Below are 22,087 nucleotides of genomic sequence, written 5' to 3' on the forward strand. Positions count from 1 at the left end.
ATATTTTAGTCCAACCTACTCAGGAGAAAATGAAATCCCCCAAATCTAAGTAACAAGCCCCAGCTCACACCTGACTATGGCAAAGCTGGGGTTAGAACTCGTCCTGGCGTAAGTTTTTCTTCTGTCTTTTCTTAAGGGTAATATTATGGGCTGAGTTCACTAAGAAAGCATTTTCTTTTTTCTGGGATTTTTAACATTGTGAGTGATCCGGGATGGTATTAACAACGTTCCACTAAGAAGTCCTAATGTTCCTCTGGATGCTTGGATAGACTCAGAAAATGCATTTTCCTTAAGACCAGCAGCATCTTGCTGACGGACCATCTCTAGGATTAGAAATTTTCTTATGTGAACATAATCGTTCAGGGCGAACTTGTTAAAACTGAAACCAAGCATAAGGAAGCAAAAGTGTTTCAGTGAACCTCCTGCGTTTTAGTTCTACTCCAGCAGCAAGAAGACAAAACCACATAACCTAAGGCTCACGCCCAACTCTCTGGAGCCCTGTATCTGCTAGTTCCTGTGTGGTTTGCACACAGACTGCAGGGCCGGCTGGGGGTAGTTTGAGGGAGGGAAGAAGAAGCCGGGGAGGAGGAGGCACTCAATGGATCTGCGAGCCTGTGCCCTGGGTTAGTGTGGTACTTGGAAGACAGCACAAGGTGGATCTGTACTCTGAAATGCAGACATTTTGATGTTGGAATTCATCTTCCTTGTTGCAAGAAAGGATTCTAATAACTCGGTGTCAAAGGCATAGACTCAACCTCTTCTCTTCTGAAAGGTATGTTATTATACACCATCAGTCCACACGCTCTAGAGATCTTGGATAGTTTTATTATTTGCACAATGTTCTCTAGGAGTCAATCTAATTAAATGAATCCCATGGGCTCTGTAAACATTGGTTTTAATTTTCGGTTCATCACCAAAGGTCTCTACATCTTTTTCTGTAACAGTGTTTATGGTGATAGATAGGATTCGACTTCTAGCAAATGAACTAGACTGCTCCTTACCCAGCCCGTTACACAAAAAGACTCCACTAATTGGCTTCTGAGCCATCTCAGGAAAAGACTTTGGATCCTGGGATTACAGAGGTGAAATTCCACTTCACCAGTGTCAGCATTTATTCCAAATTGGGTTGGGGGGGCGGGGGGGCGGGGGGCGGCAGGTGAAAGGCGGAGCAGCAATGAATGAATACCAGTACTGCGTGATCAGGATTTCTCTTGGGGCTTGCATTTCTACTTCTGTTAGTATTTATGGTGCCTTTACAAAGCACACCAGTTTGGGTTCCTTTACAAAAAGAAAACTACGTTGAAATAGGTTTTGAGAGAGTGTTGTCTGTCTTTGTCTCTTTATTAACAGTTAACACTGTGTCCCTAAGACGGTCTCCAGTTCAGGCACTGAGCCTGAACACAGCTCTCTGACACTCTCTGCCCCACCCGCCCTCAAACCTGAGGATTGAATACACACACCAAAGTTTGAGCCAACTTAAAACTATCATTTTTACATACTTGGAATTGTTAGTAAAGTATATGTAACTTCATCTGCACATTACTGAAATTACACACTCCCAGAGGAATTAAGAGGTGGGAAAATGTTTAGGATCTAAAACTCCAATAGGAAAGATTACATGTGCTCATGTCCTGTCATCTGAGGGTGGGAAACCTCAGGGTGAAAAACCTTTCATCCTCTACAACTACATTTATCATAGACTTACTTGTTCTTTAGTGGGTCCTCTTTCTTTTTTTTTTTTTTCCTTCTTTTTGGTTTCTGAAAGAACATTCAGTATACGTGTACCCTGCTTTAACAACGCCGTATTGTTTATAAAACTTCACATTTTTAAAATAATTTTAAAGGGATCCTCTTTACAAAAGGATCCATTATTAAATAAAGGGCACTGTGTAAATTGAGAACCATCTAAGTGTATTTAAATTTCAAGTTTTAAAAATTGATTTGCACCCTTTTGGAGAAATTTAGGGATTTTTCTGGTAAAGGGAGACAGCCCTATATCATTGAATAAAACTATCTTTTTAGATTGAACTTGGAGTGTCTCCCATGTAGTAAACTGTAATCTGATTCTCCCTACATTGTAATAGATTTCGTCTTTTTAAAATGACTTTACGGAAGCAGAGGGGAAGGAGGTGATCGATTTGTTCAAAATGAAGAAGTATTTCCATTGCTAATATAATATCCTTTTGAATATCTTCTATATCTTGGGCCCTGATGAAAATCCCTTATCTTTTTTTAACATTTCAATTGTTCTACGTCTATTTCATAGGGATATTGTAAGAATAAATGAGTTAACATAGATATGAAATGGCTTAGGAAAAAGGCGCTGTGAAAATACAGGGTAATATCAGTATCAGTTATCTCTTTGAACCTTGATCATTTTCTTCCCACTTCTTATATGAACTATATCTCACTTACTGCCTGAAGCCGTCTCTTTCAGAGCCCTTGCCTTCCGGAGGGGCTGAAAATGGCCTAGTTCCCACATACTTATTGATTCTCAGAGAACAACACCTGCGGGTATTGGCGATCTGTAGGGCTCACGCCTGCACTCTAGCAGAACTTGCTTCTTTTCCTGGCTCAAGAAAAGTCTACAATTGTTCAAAAATGTGTCATTAAGCGTGATTCCATCAGGATTTCTTAAACAAGCAAGAGTTGCTGCTGGATTAGTCCTAGGGACAGGCTTCATTTTTGTGTCCTCATAAAACAAACTCAAAACTTGGTCAAGAATCTTTAGGACCTAAGCTATTTGAATCAAAGGATGGGGTTGACTGACCCCCATTTGTCCATCTCAAGTACTTGCCCACCATTTCTCGATTTGTAAAGGAACAACACAGCCCTCGTGTGTGTGTGTGTGTGTGTGTGTGTGTGTGTGTGCATGTCTTTTTTTTTTTTTTTGCCTCTTTACAATTCTTAGGAAAATATAGCCTCATTTAACAAATGAACATTTATTAACACTTATTGTGCATTTACTATGTGTCAGGCCTTGTGCTAGGCACTGAGTTCTCTTCAACAATGTTAATATTATTGGTTTCAATAAGCTTGAGCCAATAGGAATTCAGTAAATAATTTTTTTAAAAAAAACAGGTTTTTAAAAAAATATGCATTCACAGCAAACATTTTGGAGAATTAAAAGAAACTATTACTAAGTACGTGAAGATTAAAGTCTTACATGCCCTCCAAAGAAGATATAAGACATACATCTTACGAAGAAAGTGAATAACGTGTCCAAACATAAAGAAAAGATGAAATATTTGTACAGTGAATACCTCTATACTCACCTCCTAGTTTCAACAATTGCTAACTTTTCGGCATATTTGTTCTATCTATATGTATTTCTTTCTGAACTACTTGTAAGTTACAGACAAAATGATACTTCACCCCTAAATAATTCAGTAAACATCTAAGAATAAGAACATTCTCCTACATAACCACAATGCAATCATTATACCTAAGAAGATGAACAGTAATTCATTAATATCATCTAATATCTAGACCATATCTAACCTTAACCATTATCCCCCAAATATTGTCCATAAAACTAGGATCTAATTTTTAAAAAGAAAAATACATTTTTGCATTAGGGTTTTATGTCTTTTTATTCAACATTGGATATTTTTGAAAAGGTTAGGCATTATCTTGTAGAATGTCCTACATCCTGGATTTGTTGTTGTCTCATGGTGTCATTTAATTTGTTCTTCTATCCCCTGTATTTCCCTGTAAACTCCAAGTTAGAACTGAAGCACTGATTAGATTTCAAATGAACGTATTTTACAGGTGCTCCATATTGCATCTCATCAGGAGACACTTAGTGCCAGATTGTCCCTCTATTTGTGACACTCAGTTTGATTGTGGCTCAAGGTCGTCATCTCACTCCAGGGATCCCTTTGCAATTAACAAGTGATCTGACAGGATCACACTTAGGCATTGTGGTAATATCCTACTTCCTAACAAACCTCACTCACTAGCTTTAGTGAGTCTTTCGAATCCTTGCCTAACTCAACTATTCCATTGGAGGTCATATACATTTTAGTACAGTTTGAAGAAGGATTAGACATACACATTCATCATTACCCGCAGCAACAGCAGATATTTATTGAGTGTTTAAGTTCAGGTGATAACAAGGATGATGATGATGTTGATGATGATGATGATGTTGATGTTGATGATGATGATAGTAATAAGTAACATTTACTGAGTGCTGCTGTGGAGCCAGATGGTCTAGGTTTGAGGCCAATCCTTCCGTTACTAACTCGGCCAATAGGGACAAGTTACTTAGTCTTTCTGTGCCTTAGTTTCTTAAGCTATAAAATGAGAGTGATATTGGTACCTATCTCATCATATTGTGTTGAAGATTAAATAATTTATACACGTATAGGTTTTTGTTTTTTGTTTTATTTTATTGGAGTATAGTTGATTTACACTGTTGTGTTAGTTTCAGTTGTACAGCAAAGTGATTCAGTTATACATATACATATATTCATTTTTTTTCAAATTCTTTTCCCATATAGGTTATTACAGAATATTAAGTAGAGTTTCCTGTGCTGTACATTAGGTCCTTGTTGGTTATCTATTTTATATATAGTGGAGTGTGTATCTTAATCTCAAACTCCTAATTTATTCCTCCCCCCTGCCATGTTTCCCCTTGGGTAACCGTAAGTTTGTTTTTGAAATTTGCGAGTCTGTTTCTGTTTTGTAAATAAGTTCCTTTGCATCATTTTTTAAAATGATGGTTCCACATATGAGGTTCCACATATGAGTGATATCATATGATATTTGTCTTTCTCTGTTATACATAAATTTTCTAAAACAGTGTCTGTCATTATTATTTGCCAAGCACTTTACAGGTATTAACTCATTTGCTTCTCCTAACGGCACAATGAAACAAGGGCTAATATCACCCTTCTTTTGTAAGTGAGGAAATTGAGGTACAGAGAGGTTAAGTAACTTGCACAAGGTCACTTAACTTGTATGTGGTAGAGCCTGGATTTGAACCCAGGCGGTCTGATTCCAGAGCATTCTCTTGAAGACTCCTGGCACATGGGATGGGAAGGAACACAATTGGAACTGAAAGAAAATCAGTTATAGCCTCCCACCCCCACCCCATCCTATCACCACCCAAGTTTTAAGTTATTTTAAGTTACTGAAAATCTGGAAGCGTTGCTACGAAAATGTATTTTAGGTTTGGTTCATCTGATAATAGCACTCTATTAAGCACAGATGAGTAGGCTTATTGCACTTCTATAGCTCAAGGCTATGTATAAGAAACTTTAAACATCAGAGATAATGCTAGGATTGAAAAATATAAAACTATAAAGGAAGAGGAAGGAAAAAAAACTGAAAGGAATAATACAAGAGGGAAGTTAGGAGATCTCAGAGCCTTGGGGCAGAAGGTGATATTTTGATATAGTCAAGGGGGAAAAAAAAACCTCTTATTTTTCACATTACTGTACTGTGTAAGATTTTACCACTAAAACACAAGCGTATAGCCATTGTCAGATTTAAAAAAGACCACACTGGATTTCTTTATGGGACGATGGATGAGTCTTGTTAGTAGGTAACGTTCCTGGTTGGTATCTCACTCACTCAGATATTCCATAAGTCAGTCTATGGCTTTGGAAACACATAACTGTACGCAGAAAAGGCCTCACAAACCAGGTGTTGGTCCCTACCCCTTCATTAGCATTAAAAAATGGTTCCAGTGCTGTCTTATTCACTCTTTCTATTGCCGTTACAGAAAGTTCTCAAGTATAATTTTCTAAAGAGAACTAAAAATAAGTGAGAAAAAAAGTCCAACATTAATAATGTTTTTATGCATTTCCAACATAGTCATTGCTAAATTGGTTCTGCCTTTTTATGTTTTTTAATGAAAAGCAGGCTAATTGATCAACTGGTCATGAATAATACTTTTTCATTTGTTTTTCTCCACACCTCTCAGCCTTCCAGAACCACGAGCTTAATGTAGCAGCCTCCAAATGGTTTATGATTGGTGTCTATTGTCCAGTGCTTTATGGGAAAATACTGGAAACAAACTGCTGGAAACTCAGTAGGAACTCAGTAAATAATAAGTAGATACTTCTCTTGTTAAATATGATTTTAAAGAAAAGTCTTTAAATAAGTAGGAAATATTACTAAGGAAGTACACTAGTAGGAAAAAACCTGGTTGATTTATAATTTGAATTTTCATCATCATTTTATAAGTGATAGATTTTTAGCAGTTTACAGAGCGAAGTGTGAGGTCAGATTAGCTCCCCTCCCCCAAACGGATTTATATTCTAAAAATGTGAATTGTTGAATTAGTAAAGCCAGCAGGAAGATTCCAGCCATACATTAAATCATATTTTAATACATTATATCAACCTTTTAGGTTGATCATAAATGTGTTGATATCCATAGCACAGGGGTTCTTACTGGCGGTGGTGAAGCTAGAGGTGAACAGTAGTTTCAGAGACACATTTAGGAAGCTGATGAAAGCTACAGAAACTCTCCGCAGGGGTAAAAAATACGCCTAGCATTCATCCACACACACCTTTACACAGAATTTCCAGTGGACCATCTCCTTCCTCCCCCTCCAAGAGTCCATCCATATATTCTCAGAAGGAAAAACAGTCTTTATCTGAAGAGTTTTTTTTTTTTTTACCCTCAGCCTTATAAAGCTTTAAAAAGCATTTTCACACATTATCTCATTTGATCTGCCTGTGATCTTTGAGGCAGACAGACCACATATTTTGCCTCTCATGTTGCAGAGTGGGAAAAGCAAAGCTCGCGAGTTTAAGCAACTTGCTAAAGGTAATTTTGCTAACGTCTGCCAAGACCTAGTACCTAGGCTGTGAAATTGTAGCCCAGGGCTCCTTCTACTACTCTGGTCTGGGCACAGCATTCTGGAGGCACAGGAACCCTTGATGGGGGTTCTGGAAATCTGAATTCTGGCTCTACTGGAAACTACCTGCGTGACCTTGAACATGACACTGTAGCCTCTCTGGGCCTCAGTTTCCTTCTCAGCCGAGTGAGAGGTTAGATCACATGTTCTCGGAAGCCCCTTCCATTCTCTGTTGCAAACTTCCTAATCCGCCCCCCACAGTCTGAGCAGAGGGAAATGACTTTTCTCTGCGATAGATGGCAAGACCTTTCACCCTGCCCTGTAGGTCATTAGAGCTGGCGTCCAGTTTAGATGGGTTCCTTTTCAACGTCCAGATCCTGCTAGAAACTATCAACATGGACAGTGCTTTTGTGGGCTGCTGGTGTGTCGTTCTGCTGGTTGCCTCAGTTTCCTGCAGGGCTGGCTGTCTCACAGCAATTTTGCTTTAACTCTGTGCTCTGCATCCGACAGACGTGCCGTGATAGTTTATGATTCTTCTTGGGTAGTTCAGAATATAATATGGAAATAAAGAATGCTGATGGACTTATTTGGGGCTGATAGACCTTATCCTTCTAAAAACGTTATTTCTCTTGAAGGACGCAAATCTTCCACCTGATTTTTCGTCATTAGCAGTTATTTCCTTTAATGTCCTTGAAATGTGCTTGGAAATCGGAGAGTCGTGAGAGAGCCCACAGCACCAAACACAGACGCCCTGAGACAGGAAAGGACATGACCAAGCCCTTTCCTTTGGGGGTATTTGTAGAATCTTTGGGTCAGTATAATTAGGACAATTTTGTACGTTAGCCTCTGTTTCAGTTTTATAAAAAGCGTCTGCAGTGCATGTTGCCAAGTATACAAAATCCATGATATAACCCCAGTTTAATTTGGGGTCTCTCCAGGAAGATAAAACAAGCAGAAAATTCTCATGCTCCGTATGTCAGTAAACCAAGGTTTTATAATATCAGTTGTCAAACGGTGGAAACTTAGAACTAAAGGTGTTCTACGCATCACAGGAGCCACCCTGCTGCTGGCCGTTTGAATCACCCGAGCCAAGCGCTATGAGCACAGACAGGTTAGCTACCTCAGTAACCAGGAAGGTGTCGGTCTCTATTTATGATTAACAGCCGATGATAGAAAACTGGGGGCCCTGTCTTTTTGCTCGCTGTATCCTCTAACTGAACGTTAGGCTGGCGAGTGGAGTTCTCTCACCTTCTTGAAGAGAAGTGTATAATTTGCTCTGCACCGTGTCAGGTCGTTGGATTTTAGGAGGTAATACTGTCCAGTGATGAGAGTGACAGAGCATGAACTTAGCTCCTGTGTTCTGGGTTCTATTCTCAGCTTCGTGGATGACTCAGAGCGCCCCGTCCATGCCTCTGTCCTTGAGTGAAACGATACCATTCTTTAACCCACTACACAGGAGACTTAAGAAGAGTCGTGCCTTGCTACCCCCAAAGCATGTTTATTATATCTTTGACATCACATAAATGTGCAATCTCTCATTTTTAAAATGCATAACATGGTGCTTTCTCATTTAAACTCATTTGTGGAATTTCTATTTCTTAGACCAATATTGTTAAATAGACGACTCATTCATTTCACAAACCAGATACTGTGTGATGCTGTGGCTTGACACCAGGTACCCTGTAAATATCCAGATAAACAAAGAAAGAGGAAGGGTGAAGTCAGATACTCTCCTAGCTGGAGAGTAATTCCCAAGACCTGACACAAGGAAGATGGGGCTCTTAAATAGTGGCAGGGACACACAACTTTGATTTTAAAATGCAAGATGTAGTGGAAAGTAAGATTTACTACACAGCCAACTTTGTCAGCTTATATTACTCCATAAAGTGAAGGGTCAATTAGGTGTTCTTATCATCAAGAGAGCATGCTGTAATGCTCTGTCATGTAGACGCTATAAAAAAAAATTACCTGTCTGGTGACTCTAATTCATCTTTTGGCTACTGTCAGCAGACATCCCCTCAGTCCCTAATTCACAGTACCCAGAGGTACTGAGAACATTTAGGGTAATAAAAACAAAAAGAAAACAGGGTCTTTTTCCCTAAGGAGCTAACAAGCTCTTAGGGAAACTAGGACAAACGAAAGCAAACGCTACCGCAGGGCAAACACCCAGGAGATAGGGTAAGTGGCCCAAAGCCGGGCTTTGTAGGGAAGGCTTCCTGAAGGAGGTGCGTCTGCAGGCAGATAGAGATGGCTCGGCAAAGGGGCATAAAGTTATCCACAAATTTGCATACTTCAAGGATATCATAGGAGGAGTAGAGTCTTCTTTGCTGAAGATCTGTTTGTTTTGCAAGTGGCAAGGAGTAGAGAAGGCTCTTGTGAATTTGTTTCCTTGGGGATCCAGATATTAAACTTGTGCCACTGGAAACTGTACCTCAAGCTCTTTTCCCAGATAACCTGTTTTTCCTTCACTTCTTATCATGTCCCCCTAAGTCTTCTTTTTCAAGCATAAATATCCTTTGTTCTTTTAACTCTTCCTCCTATAATGTGGTTTTACATGCTCTCATCATTTTAAGTGTTCACCTCCAATGCACTCCAACATAAGGCCCCTCCTAAACCATGGTGCTCAGAATGGGACAGAGCTCTCCAGGAGTGGTCTGACCAATGCGGAATCCCATGGGGTAGTTGCCTCCCTTGATCTATACCCTATATTTCTATTAATATGGCCCGAGATTGCATTAGCCTTTTTGGCACTCATGTCAGTCACACTGCTGACTGTGAACATACTGAAATTGTGGTCAACTCATACCCGTGAGTTCCCATGCACTACTCTTAAGCCAGTTCATCCTTATTCTGTACTTACATTATTGATTTTCTTAAAAAAAAAAGAAAGAAAGAAAGAAAGAAAGAAAGAAAAGAAAACACAGAGTTTTAAATGGAGAGACATTTAGCTCTATTACGCTTGATCAAATTGATAACAGCCCATCAATACATCTCAGAGCTAGGATATTAGTTCTCCCTCCCCAAGGTGAATACTTAGCTGCTGGCATGAGGGCATAGATAGTCTCAACACTGGCCTGGAAGAGACCTCAAAAGTGTCAGGACTTTATTATCTACATCTTTAGAGAAACTGGTGAGCCCCAATCTTTCTAACTGTAAACTAGGAGCAAATGTGAATAGCCCTTTCCTTCCCAAGGGTATGCAACAGTGAGTCAGATGTCTGCAAAACTCCAAGTCAAAGTTACTCAGAGGCAGTATTATATGAGAGGAGGAAGTTTTCATATTAGGCTTTTGACAGCCTTCAGAAGATTTGATTACCCTGATCGCTATACGTTACAGTAAATAGCATTCATTTTTGCAACTGTTTTATAGCTATAATTGAGTTATCTGATTTGGGGTTGCAGTAACTTCATGTGGTGTCAGTATAATTTCAGCACACGATTATTTGTAATTTGAGGAAGTTCTATGAATCTGTTTCTTTGCAAGGCCCTGTTTAAAATGATTCTCCTCTCTCCATCCCCTCCCCCAGGCCCATCCTCACCCCTAGTCTCTTCCTCCCTAAAACAAGGACTACAAAGACCTTGAATTTAGATTTCCATCAGAGTTTTGGAAACCTTTCAAAGTCTTGCCAAGCTAATTTAGCAGTCCACAGGTTTTTGCAGGTGGCTTGTATAATATTTATAATTTCAAGCTAATAGAAATGTCACATTTCAAAACACATCTCTGAGAACAGTTTTATTCATTATAGAAGAGTGCAGGGAACAGTCACACTTTTATAGTCTGTCCTCCGAATGCAAATTTGAATCTTGCTTTTATGACCTTGTAATCATTAAGATTCGAATAGCCCCTCCCCCACCTCTCAGTAGTGATTTTGATCTAGGGCCTTGCTACTCAATGTGAGGTCCAGGGACCAATGATATTGGTATCATCTGGGAGCCTGTTAGGACTGAGTATCTCAGACCCTGCCTAAAACCTACTGAATCAGAATCTGAACTTTTAAAAAAGTCCTCTTGTGATTCTTCTGCACAATAAGATGTGAGGAGAACGGATCTAGGGTGAAGGGATTTCCCCCCACTTTACCCACCATAACCCCATTTTACCCACTTTACCCCTTGTGTCGTAATACAAAACTTACAAAACTCCATTTGGTGTTTATTAATAGTTTAGATTTGTTAGTTAAATTTTTTAATCTGCATTTAAATATTCTAGATACATCCAGCTATTTCTCAAAGTATCTATAACTGGTTTTAAAATGCTCTTGCCTTTCTGGGTTCTTACAGAGCAAGAATTCTCAACAGGGGATAATTTTGAAACCCCCTCTCCATCAGGGACATTGGGCAATGCCTGGAGACATATTTGGTTGTCACAATTTGGAGGTGGGGGAGAGGGGCTACCACTGGCATCTGGTGGGTGGAAGCCAGCAACGCTGCTAAGGACCTTATAATGCAGAGGACGCCTCCCGCCCCAATACACAATAAAGATTGAACCAGTCCCACGTGTCAATGGCAACGAGGTTGAGGAGGCCTGTTGTAGAGGTATGTGGTTTGTAGAGAGGGACTCAGATGTGCAACGGCTCACAGCAGAAGGCAGGAGAATGAAGCCATGGGGCAGGTCATCACGTGGTCAAGTGAAGAGCAAACGGATTGGCAGTGGCCTGAGTCATGACGGTGGGGGCCTGGGGGGCAGTGAAGTAGAGAATCCAGCCACAGGTGAGAGGAGAGATCTCAGGGAGATTGTAACCAGTGCTCTGTGCACAGACTGCCAGCTTTAGGTAGCAGGGTTGGGGTTCAGAGATTGGACACCATGTCTGAGCTGGGGTAGGGGGAGGGAGGGGCTGGAAAGAGACAAAGCTTCAGTCCTGGACTAGAGGTTAGGTGTGATCTCAAAATCACGTTAGACCTGGAAAGCAAGAAAGGATTTTGGGTGTTAGCATAGGAAGACACGGGTGGATTTCAGGTAGATCCAGTAAGAAGTGGACTTAGGGGCTTCCCTGGTGGCGCAGTGGTTGGGAGTCCGCCTGCCGATGCAGGGGACACAGGTTCGTGCCCCGGTCCGGGAGGATCCCACATGCCGCGGAGCGGCTGGGCCCGTGAGCCATGGCCGCTGAGCCTGTGCGTCCGGAGCCTGTGCTCCGCAACCGGAGAGGCCACAGCAGTGAGAGGCCCACGTACCGCAAAAAAAAAAAAAGAAGTGGACTTAGGTGCAAGGCACAATCCCACTTGCTAGAGCTGGGACACTTCAGAGCCAGGCCAGCAGCAGGGGGTGACCTGATGACAGTTAGCTGAGCGTTCAGCTAGAGTGAGCTTCTTAAATCCCTCCCAACCAAGAAAGGCTTAGGGCTGAGTGTACCGTATGGCTGACTTACGGGAAGAGGTCCAGGGCTTCCAGCTATGGTGAAGGTTGGGTAAGAAGCAAGTCAGATCCTGATACTGGCTGCTGAAAAGTCACAGGATAAGAAGCGGAGTAGAACTTGAGAGGCCCTCTGAGTCATTTACCTGCTGCACGGCACCCAGCTCATTTCAGAAAGACGACCTACTCTTCAACTGTAAAACTTCCAAAGTCAGATTTCTTAAGGACCTGTGCTGATGCCTTATAATCCATCTAAGTCAAAACTGCTTCCGTATTCCTAACCCTAAACCACCTTACCGGATGTAAGTCAACTTGCTTTCATCCTACCCTGCATATGATGTGCTTTCTAACATTCAGTAATGATAAATAACGCCAACTACCTTCACAGCTGCCAAACCCAGCCTTCTCTTCTCTGGACTAAAGAACCTCAGTTCCATTAGCGTGTCACCCTAAGAGTCTCTGCCCAACCTCTTCATCCCTTTGTTTGTCTCTGGACCCTCTCCAAGTGTTGCCTGCTCGCGATAGTCACCACCATAAAGTATTTATTAAATATACGCTGTGGGGCTTCCCTGGTGGCGCAGTGGTTGAGAGTCCGCCTGCCAATACAGGGGACACGGGTTCGTGCCCCGGTCCGGGAAGATCCCACATGCCGCGGAGCGGCTGGGCCCGTGAGCCATGGCCGCTGAGCCTGCGCGTCTGGAGCCTGTGCTCCGCAACGGGAGAGGCCACAACAGTGAGAGGCCCACATACCACACACACACAAAAAAATATATATATATATACACTGGGTGTAGATTGCCCTTTTGACCATGGAAAACAAAGAAGAAAGAATATAAAAGGATATACATGGTTTTGTTGGTTTTTATTCGTCTCTTTTCTCTCGAAGGGGTTGTCAATCTTTGCCAAGTTCATAGTCTAGTTGGAACAACGGTCCTTAGGCTAAGTTCTGTTGTAAAATTTTAGTTGTCCTGTAAATGCTTTCACTGTGACCTTCACCTAAGGGCAACAGAGTGTACTGTCATATAAAATATCTCTGATGTGAGTTTAACTGTAAATAAAAGTGGGATAAATGCATTTGTTCAGTTCCAGAGAAGGCATTATACTGCCATGTGGATTTTCTTTCAAATGAGCTGCAAAACAAAGTTCTTTTCCACGTAAAGGGATTTATTCAACTGAATGCACTCGCTTTGCTGCGACTGGATTAATTTCATTTCACATCATGTCTCTAAGTAGAAAAGTAAACTGATTTGCAGCAGGCTAAAAGGATATATTGATACATCCTACGTCAGTAAGATTTATTCCCGCTTGATTACAACAATCACAGTATGCTGGTTGTTTTAGCTTCTATAAAGTAGTTGCAAAAGTGCACCATTTCAGTATGTGCATTAAAAAATTTATCAAAGTTACGATTAGATGGGAATGTTGTAGAATGAAAGAGAACAGATATGTAAAATGAGAAAATATTATAAAAAATATTAATTTCATTCTGTATCCATGTTCTAAAAGCCGCCATTGTAGATCTTTGAATTGTGTTTCCCATGGTACTGCTCAAGATATACACAAGCCCATACGTGGGTGAACAGGTATTGACCATGCGCTTGCTGTGTGCTCATTGTTGCGCTAAGGACCACGGCCCACCCAGTATTGGACCACCACCCCCTCACTCCATCCTCTAAGTTCTGCTGTGCTCTTGTCTCCTCTGCTTCACTCTCCATTTCCAAAACCACAATCTCACCATTCTCCCGGGTGTCTCAATCTCTGTCTACCTTGGGACCCCTCCTTTCATTTCTCCCAGATTGCTGACTTTATGCTGGTTTGTGCTTCTAACACAATAAAGCTGCCAGTGGAAAACAATTTCTGATTTCCATAGTTAGTAGTTTCTATAACCAGTGGTTACTTTCAAAGGAAATAGCTTGTGGAGATGAGCCTGTGGTGTCACAGGGCTGTTATATGGATCAAATGTAATAATGTGTACTGAAAAAGCCATTCGTAAACTGTAACACACTCTCTCAAAGTAAATTATTACTGTATTGCATGATTTTAGGGTTTAAAAAGCAGCTGGAAGATATATAAAAGTTCAATAAGACTTGGTGACCCAGTTGGAAATGAAAATTAGAGAATTTGGGGCATTGACCCCTTCATCAATAAGCTAGAATTCTTCAACATTTTTTACAGCCAAAGCACACCCATTCCGTTGAGAACATACACTCTGGTCCAAGGACTGTGTCTGCTCACCATTCTGGAACTAGGCCTTCACTCCCACCTGAGTGTCCCCATTCCCCACAGTCACCTTCCGAAATCCCAGCCAACCTTCAAGGGCTAGCCCCAAACCCACTCTCTATCCCCAGCTCTTACCCAGACAGAATTCATCATTTTCTCCCCAGCACTCATATGAGCCTTAGAATTATTTATGTGGGTATCAATCTCCCTGCAACCTGCTGAAGGGCAGGGCCATCCTAGCATCTGCCAGGCCCTCTTCCCCGCCACAAATGGACATAAGAGGTCAAAGTAAAGTGGCCAGAGGATAAAGGAGAGAATTCCACGGACCAAAAATGTCCTACAAAAAGGCTTTATTCCCGGAGGCTGGTCTCAGATATGATAATGTACTTACTTGCACAGCTAATTGTTGGACCCTATGAAATGGAACAGGGTCTATGAAGTAGACTCATAAAAACCCTGTGAGTGGTGGGTACACAGAGCGTTCTTATTCTTCTTCGTACTTTTCATTTGCAATTATTTCATATGTTTAAATGAACATAAAAGACCCCATCCTCTATAAAAGTTAGTGAGTTGAGTAACTTTTATTCTAACCTGATTTTCAGTCTCAAAGTTTTCCTGTAGTTTAAATTAGAAAAGTCATCCTTCGTGCCACAGCTTAGCTGTATTTTATCTACTGAATATGGTACCCAATGAAATCAATAGTCCACAGACTGTGATCCACACAATTCCACCTTGCATTGCATCCATATTGAAAGGAACTCCTTGTGCAAAGGGTGGGGCTCTTGGAGAATAAAATGTACCACTGTTTAGCACCTTTAAAAAAAATCCTTGAGCTGTTTTATTATTTTAATACTTTACCTTTGCCAGAGCAGAAAGTTTTTTTTAGGAATCGTCTCTAAAATGATTAGCCATATAACTATTGCCAAGTACATAATAGGTGCTCAATAAATATTTTTAAAATAAATTAAAATACTATGCCTTTCTAAAAGAAAGATAACTTCAGTCACTTAAAACAAACAGCAATGGGTATAGCTTCCATTTGCTGCTCTTTTGTATTCATTAGAAATCATAGAAAAATGGGAATTTGGGGAAAATATCAGACCTGTTATGGAAACTGCATTGATGAGGGCAGATTGTAATTTTGTTTATAGTGATTTGATATACAATTATTTGAGGGATTTATTGTTATTGTGGATTAAAGCTGTGTTGTTACTATAATAAAAGATTGGCCCAGAGCCCTCATCCAATGCCAAACTCTCTAGCATCGCCTCTCTTCTTTCATCAGCTGCCCACCCCGCCACTCTCAGACTCTGTGCGAGGCAGTCCTGGCACAGACCCCTAACCTAAAACTCCAGCCAATTTCCCTGACTACACACTTTCTCCCCTTCACTTGCCAGACGCTTTTTTTTTTTTTGTATTTTTATTTATTTGTTTGTTTATTTTTGGCTGTGTTGGGTCTTCGTTTCTATGCAAGGGCTTTCTCTAGTTGCGGTGAGTGGGGGCCACTCTTCATCGCGGTGCGCGGGCCTCTCACTGTCGCGGCCTCTCTTGTTGGGGAGCATAGGCTCCAGACGCGCAGGCTCAGCAGTGTGGCTCATGGGCCTAGTTGCTCCGCGGCATGTGGGACCTTCCCAGACCAGGGCTCGAACCCGTGTCCCCTGCATTGGCAGGCAGATTCTCAACCACTGCGCCACCAGGGAAGCCCGCCAGACGCTTCTTGTTCTCAGATGTTGCACCTTGAAATCGAGGGCTTTCAACAAGTTAAAAAAGGAAATATAGAATTACCTAGCTTATCAGTATTTTAAGTATTCTTGAAGACTTAAATGAGAGTTCTTGTACAAAACCACTTGAACTCTTTCTTAAGATATGCTAATTTTTTTTCTCTCTTTGATTGAACTGTTAACCTTCTGGATAAATGACTAGTTATTACCTCAAGTCTGTTTGGAACCATTCTTGCCCTAACCATTCTAAAATGTAATTAACATGAAGACATCGTTGCAGGAGCACACCACCTAGGGCTGGGATCCCATTAGAGGGCACAAACCGAGCAGAACTGTGCGCGCTCCATGCTCCAAAAAATACCTCTAAGAAAAATCCACAGCATTGAGGGAAAGGTTAAAACTGCTGATTTCGTGAGCTTTCTCTTACCCATATATTTAATTTGTATAAGGATCCAAACATAGAGATGATTGTGGTTCTACTGCTTGAAAAACGAAAGCAACTCTGTTTTCTCAGAACTCTGCTTATGCAATGTGGCTGCTCTCACAGCGCTGGGTCAACCAAAACCAAAATAATACATTTTAGAGCTCTAGCTTTTCCCCGCAAAGAAATGCATGGCATTTGAAGGTATGATCCCATGCAGCAACAGATGCTATAAAGAATGACTGTCCTCACATATATACACTACCAAACGTAAGGTAGATAGCTAGTGGGAAGCAGCCGCATAGCACAGGGAGCACGGTGCTTTGCGACCGCCTGGAGGGGTGGGATAGGGAGGGTGGGAGGGAGGGAGATGCAAGAGGGAAGAGATATGGGAACATATATATATGTATAATTGATTCACTTTGTTGTAAAGCAGAAACTAAGACACCACTGTAAAGCAATTGTACCCCAATAAAGATGCAAAAAAAAAAAAAATTAAAAAAAAGAATGACTGTCCTCTAGGAGGTAGTTAACAAATATGGGGAAACTGAGGCCCAAGGAGGTGCAATAACTCACAGGTAATTCACACTCCTTCTTGAACTTCTCCGTCTCTTCCGCCATAGAAGGAGCTCTTCACTTTCTGAATTGAAAACCATTTCATGCTGCCTGCTCAATTATTTCAGTAAACCCTCCTAAGTTTGGGACCAATCCCAACTGTTATGAAACCTTATATGAATAATAATGATGCTCTTCAGTCCTGGGGCCCCAAAGGTGATCATTTCTAGTTCAACACAGGACACTTTGGATGCCCATGTCGGGCCCTAAGTGATTGGTACCTTCAGAAGAAGGCTGCCTGATTCTACCAATTGCTTCACTTGTGAGTGTATAATATGTCTTAATGCAAAGAGATGTGTCATATAAACACTAATGTCTCATTTTTATAGTAACATTTTTCCTTATTTGCAAAAATATTTCTGACCTGAATTTATTCTGGTCATGGCTGGGTGTGCAGAGTCTTGTTTGCCTCTACAGCATATCAGTAATGTATTAATTAGCTTCCCAGTGCTGTCCCAACGAGGAAGAGAGAGGATTTATCTAAATCATGAAACATGACATAAAGCTAACACTTTGTTAATTATATTTTAAGGGCAGTCTCAGCATTAGGTAGTGTAGCGAAATTTCGGCCTAATTTTTGAGAGAAGATAAAAGAAAACACTACTCAATTAACAAGGCATTTGTTTAGCAGCTACTGTGCACAACTTCTAAGAGGCAAAAGAGGCTGAGATGGGGAAATTGGCCAATTTAGTTTTATAGTCATAGTCAAAAGGCAGTAAAGAGCAAGATAATATTAAGAGTTTTAATTCAGTGTCAATTAGCTTAAGTATGTTAGATTGAACCATATGAAATTGACAATGTCTGAACATTTTTTACCAAAAGAAGTGGCAATTTCATATGATTCAATCTAAAATTAAGGCACTCTTATCATACTGTATCAGTGCCTAAAATATTATAGCATTCATTTTCTGTTTTTTAAATGAAATGATTCAAGTTGAAGCTGTCATTATTAGAAAATCAGTAGAATGTAAATATAGGTCAGGGATTTGACTCCTGTTTTCCATATTTATTTATTTTTGTAGCCTCAAAAAATAGCATATATTTTGTAGTTTTTAAGGTTTTTTTTTGTTTCTTTGTTTGTTTGTTTTCTACTCTATTGGAGACTTCTGTTGAGTTGATTTAGAGTCACGGACCCCGCTACCTCTTCTTCAAGTGTGATATTCCCTAACTCAGTTCTTCAGGCGAGTTCCTTTGTGATCTTCATGCAGAACCGTCCTATCTCCCTTCTCTTCTGCAGAGATGTTTGATTGCTGAACACTCTGCCTTTTTTGATCTACTTCTCTGTGGGAGATTAAATCTTAACATCCAATTTTGTCGGTCTGTCCCTGAATTACAGATTACCGAGCAGTCAGAACAGGTTACCACACAAGTATTCCACTAAATCCGTTCCTCTAATCCCTTCAACATTTAACAAATATTTACCAAGCGCCTATTTTGTGCAAGCTGTGGAACGGCCTCTGTCAAATACGAAGTCGTATGGCCACAATGCATTCACATACATACGAATTTAGGGCAAACTAAGTACCAGGAACTGTTCTTGCACCTGACACGTCGGTCTATTGAACCCGACCCGAGCAGGGTAGGTTCCATGGTTATATCCATTTTAAAGATGAGGAAACTGAGGCCAGAGAGGTTAAGTGAGCTTCTAGAACTCAAAGACCTGAGCAAGGCACCAACCGTGGTTCTGGTTATCGTGGAGGACCCGAGGTTAGAAAGCAAGTGCTTTTCCCAGACCATGAAGTTAAAGTGGGACAAATTAGCAGTGCCTCCTGATGCCCTAAAATGGTAAATATCAACCCAGACCGACCTGTGCACAATGACAGAAAAAACCCGCGCCTGTCACGCTGGGTTTCCTCCCAGCTCAGAACACGCTGACGTGCCCCCTGAGGCCCCAGTGCACACGGGGACACATGCCACACGTGCTGACCGGGGCATTCTTGCAGAGTCACATCTTACCCCAAATCTTATCACAACCCTGCCAAACGTCAGTCTCTATCAAGAAAGTGTTCGCTCATCTTCCCGTTATGCCCAACGTGTGAACACTGATAACACATCTAAATTCGAAGAAAATCAACAGAAGTCATCTAAGTCAACCTGAAAAGTCCGGTGACTCATCCACATCCTTTTCACAGGGCTCCTGAGGGCCGCCCGGCTTCTCCTGAGCCGGCCTCCCAGCTCCTGCAGCCCGAGTACAGCTCAGGGCTTGATCGCTCTCCTCTGCAGATCACACGAGTGCTAACTCCCTCCTGCACAGACGGTAGGGCTGCTCAGCCAGCCGCCCCTGCTCTGTGCTGCCAGTAACCCCACCGCTTATGTCTCTGAGGCCAGTTCAACAAGGTCGCCTTGTAAAAAAATAAGACGGAGGAAGATGCTGGCTTTTCAGCACCAAGAGTAAATTCCATCACTCTGAAAGTAAAACCATAATATGTAAATTTGATTCGACTTACGTCAGGTCTGATAAATACATGCACCACGTACGTATTGGTGCATGGATGCTTAAACCATGTACGCTGGCTGCCGAAAACAAAACAACTTACTGTCTCATTAGGAAGACAAGAGCTGGTAGGCCAACTCACCAGAATAAAGAAAAGAAAAATGGATACTCTAACTTCACACACACACACACACACACACACACACCACACACCACACATTTGTGTAATGCAGCCCACAAGACAGTTGCCCAGGCAGTGAAGGAAAATTAATGTTTTCCAGGATTTTCCTGTTTAAATTTAAACCGGTCCCAGTGAGGTTGGCTTTAGGCCTCCATCCTCAGATGGAAGGCTGGCACAGATCTCAGCCTTAGTCAGGCGGTAAGCTGAGTAGGTAAGAACGAAGGCTCAGGAGCCAGACACCCCAGGCTGGAATTTCAGCTCTACTGTCTTCCAGCTGTACAACCCTGGTAAGTTACTTATCCCACCCTGTGCCTCCATTTCCTCACGTGTAAAATGGGAATAATATAACTAAAACTAACGCCCGTGGGTTTTTTATGAAGAGCAGATGAAATAATATGCGGTAAAGTGTTTAGAACAATGCCTGGTTCAGAGCAAGCCCCCAAGATATGGGAGTTATTTGGAGCAGTAACTTCAAATGGGCTCACACACCCCAACAGGAAACTCTTGAGTTCTCTTTTGTTTTTAACTTTAATCTTTTTTCTTTTCTTTTCTTTTTTCTTTTTGGCTGCACCACGCGGCACGCAGGATCTTAGTTCCCTAACGGGGGATCGAACCTGGGCCCCCAGCAGTGGAAGCATGGAGTCCTAACCACTGGACTGCCAGGGAATGCCCATCACTTTAATCTTTGTAGCACTTAGTTTCTTATTTCTTCTTCTTTTATGTATGTGCAGAAGGAAGGCGTTTAGCCATCCTCGGAGTACAATCTTTCCTTTCATTAAAAACCATTATTAAGTGTCTTCAAGCTTCTTTTCTGCGGTAATGATCCAGATTACTTAATCGTTCTGTTTTACATGCTGTAATCATGTATTCGAACTCCTCAACCATCTCTAGATTTACTACACGCAGAAATATTGTCTAGGCAAATTTGGTTTTGGAATCCTTTATCATCTACAGTCCATTAGCTCAAATATTTAAAACTATTGTTCATAAGATCAAAGTTAAGTTCTTTACCATATTTGTCAGTTGGCTTTATTCTGTCATATTGCCATAGTCAACTAATTCTCAAATGCATAATTCAGTACAAGCCAAACCAGACAAGACCAGAAGTCATTCATTCATTCACCAAATATTTGCTGAGGGCCTATGATGTGCCAGGCACTGTGCTAGCCTCTAAGATTACAAATGAGACATGCCCTGCTTGGAGGAGCTTATAGCTTGGGAGGGAAGACATGGAAGTAAGCAAAGCATTGTCAAAGTCTTTCATTAGATGCTGTACTTGAAGTGAGAAGGTGGCAGGATAACCTTGGGGCAGAAGGGAGGGAGAATTCAGCCCTGCTTGGTGGGTCTAGGAAGGCTACACAGAGAAGGTGACCTTTGAGCCATATTAAAAAATGGCAGGGAGAGACTTCCCTGGTGGTCCAGTGGTTAAGACTCCACGCTCCTGATGCAGGTGGCCCGGGTTCGATCCCTGGTCAGGGAACTAGATCCCGCATGCCGCAACGAAGATCCTTCATGCCACAACTAAGACCCGGTGCAGCCAAAAAAAAAAAAAAAAAAAAAAGAGGCAGGGGAGAAAAGGAGGAGAGTATTCAAGGAAGAAGAAACCATTAGCTTCTGTGGTGCTGGTATGTCTGGGGCCAGGATCTGGGGAGGATGCAGAAACACAAAGCTGCCCAGGTTGGCTGGGGCTGGGCCCACAGTGACCAGCCCAAGAAGCCTGAGCTCCATCCTGCAGGTCCAGGGAGAGTGGGGAGGGCGTGTTTTACACAAATCGCTCTGGGAGCAGTGAAGAGGGGAGACTGGAGGCATTTGAGTCTGGAGTCAGAGAGGAAAAGCAGGATGCTGGGGTCGTGGAGAGAGACTGTAAAGCCTCGCTAAGGAGAGGGTGAAGGAAAGAAGGGAGTCATTTTAGGCGTATTTAAAAGACAGGGTTTAAAGACCCAGTAGAAAGGGGTGCCAGAGTTGGGAAATAGGATGAAAAGAGAAGGAAGAGCCCAGAAGGAATTCGAGGTTTCCAGTGTGGACCCCTGTGAGAGCCTCAGTGTCGTACTGTGCCGTAATGGAGCGAATACAAGTTGGCACAAATCCTTCTCCTAGAAATGCTCCTCAAAGACATAAGTCCTGTTGAAGGTCAGTAGGGAATGTCAATGTTGTATGCAGAGGGCAGTACATATATTCCCTACTAGTTATTCTTTTCGAAAGACCCCTTAATATATGTGACTTACATGAGCTAAGATAATATTCATGTAGGAGTTAATTAAAAATTAAGTTAATTTTTAATTTTCTGGAAATTAATTTTCCAGATACAGTAAGATGTTAGCATTATTTCAGTTAT

General features: G+C 41.6%; 1 protein-coding gene and 1 non-coding gene across 4 annotated transcripts in view; both read left to right on the forward strand.

Annotated features, from left to right (window-relative positions):
* The first annotated feature begins 582 nt into the window (after positions 1–582).
* GRAP2 (GRB2 related adaptor protein 2) overlaps positions 583–22,087 on the forward strand; it is a 62,772-nt gene continuing 41,267 nt past the window's right edge. For 2 of the 3 annotated variants that reach the window (XM_033405109.2, XM_004279508.4), the window contains exon 1: positions 585–772. The gene's annotated coding sequence lies outside the window, so the exon portion shown is untranslated. Of the gene's footprint in view, positions 773–22,087 lie in introns of all 3 variants that reach the window. The other variant, XM_033405107.2, reaches the window with a different exon arrangement.
* Positions 21,160–21,232, forward strand: TRNAQ-CUG (transfer RNA glutamine (anticodon CUG)). Its single transcript has one exon. It is a non-coding gene; the product is annotated as a tRNA-Gln (tRNA).

Source organism: Orcinus orca, chromosome 11 (genome assembly GCF_937001465.1).
Source record: "Orcinus orca chromosome 11, mOrcOrc1.1, whole genome shotgun sequence".
NCBI lineage: Eukaryota > Metazoa > Chordata > Mammalia > Artiodactyla > Delphinidae > Orcinus > Orcinus orca.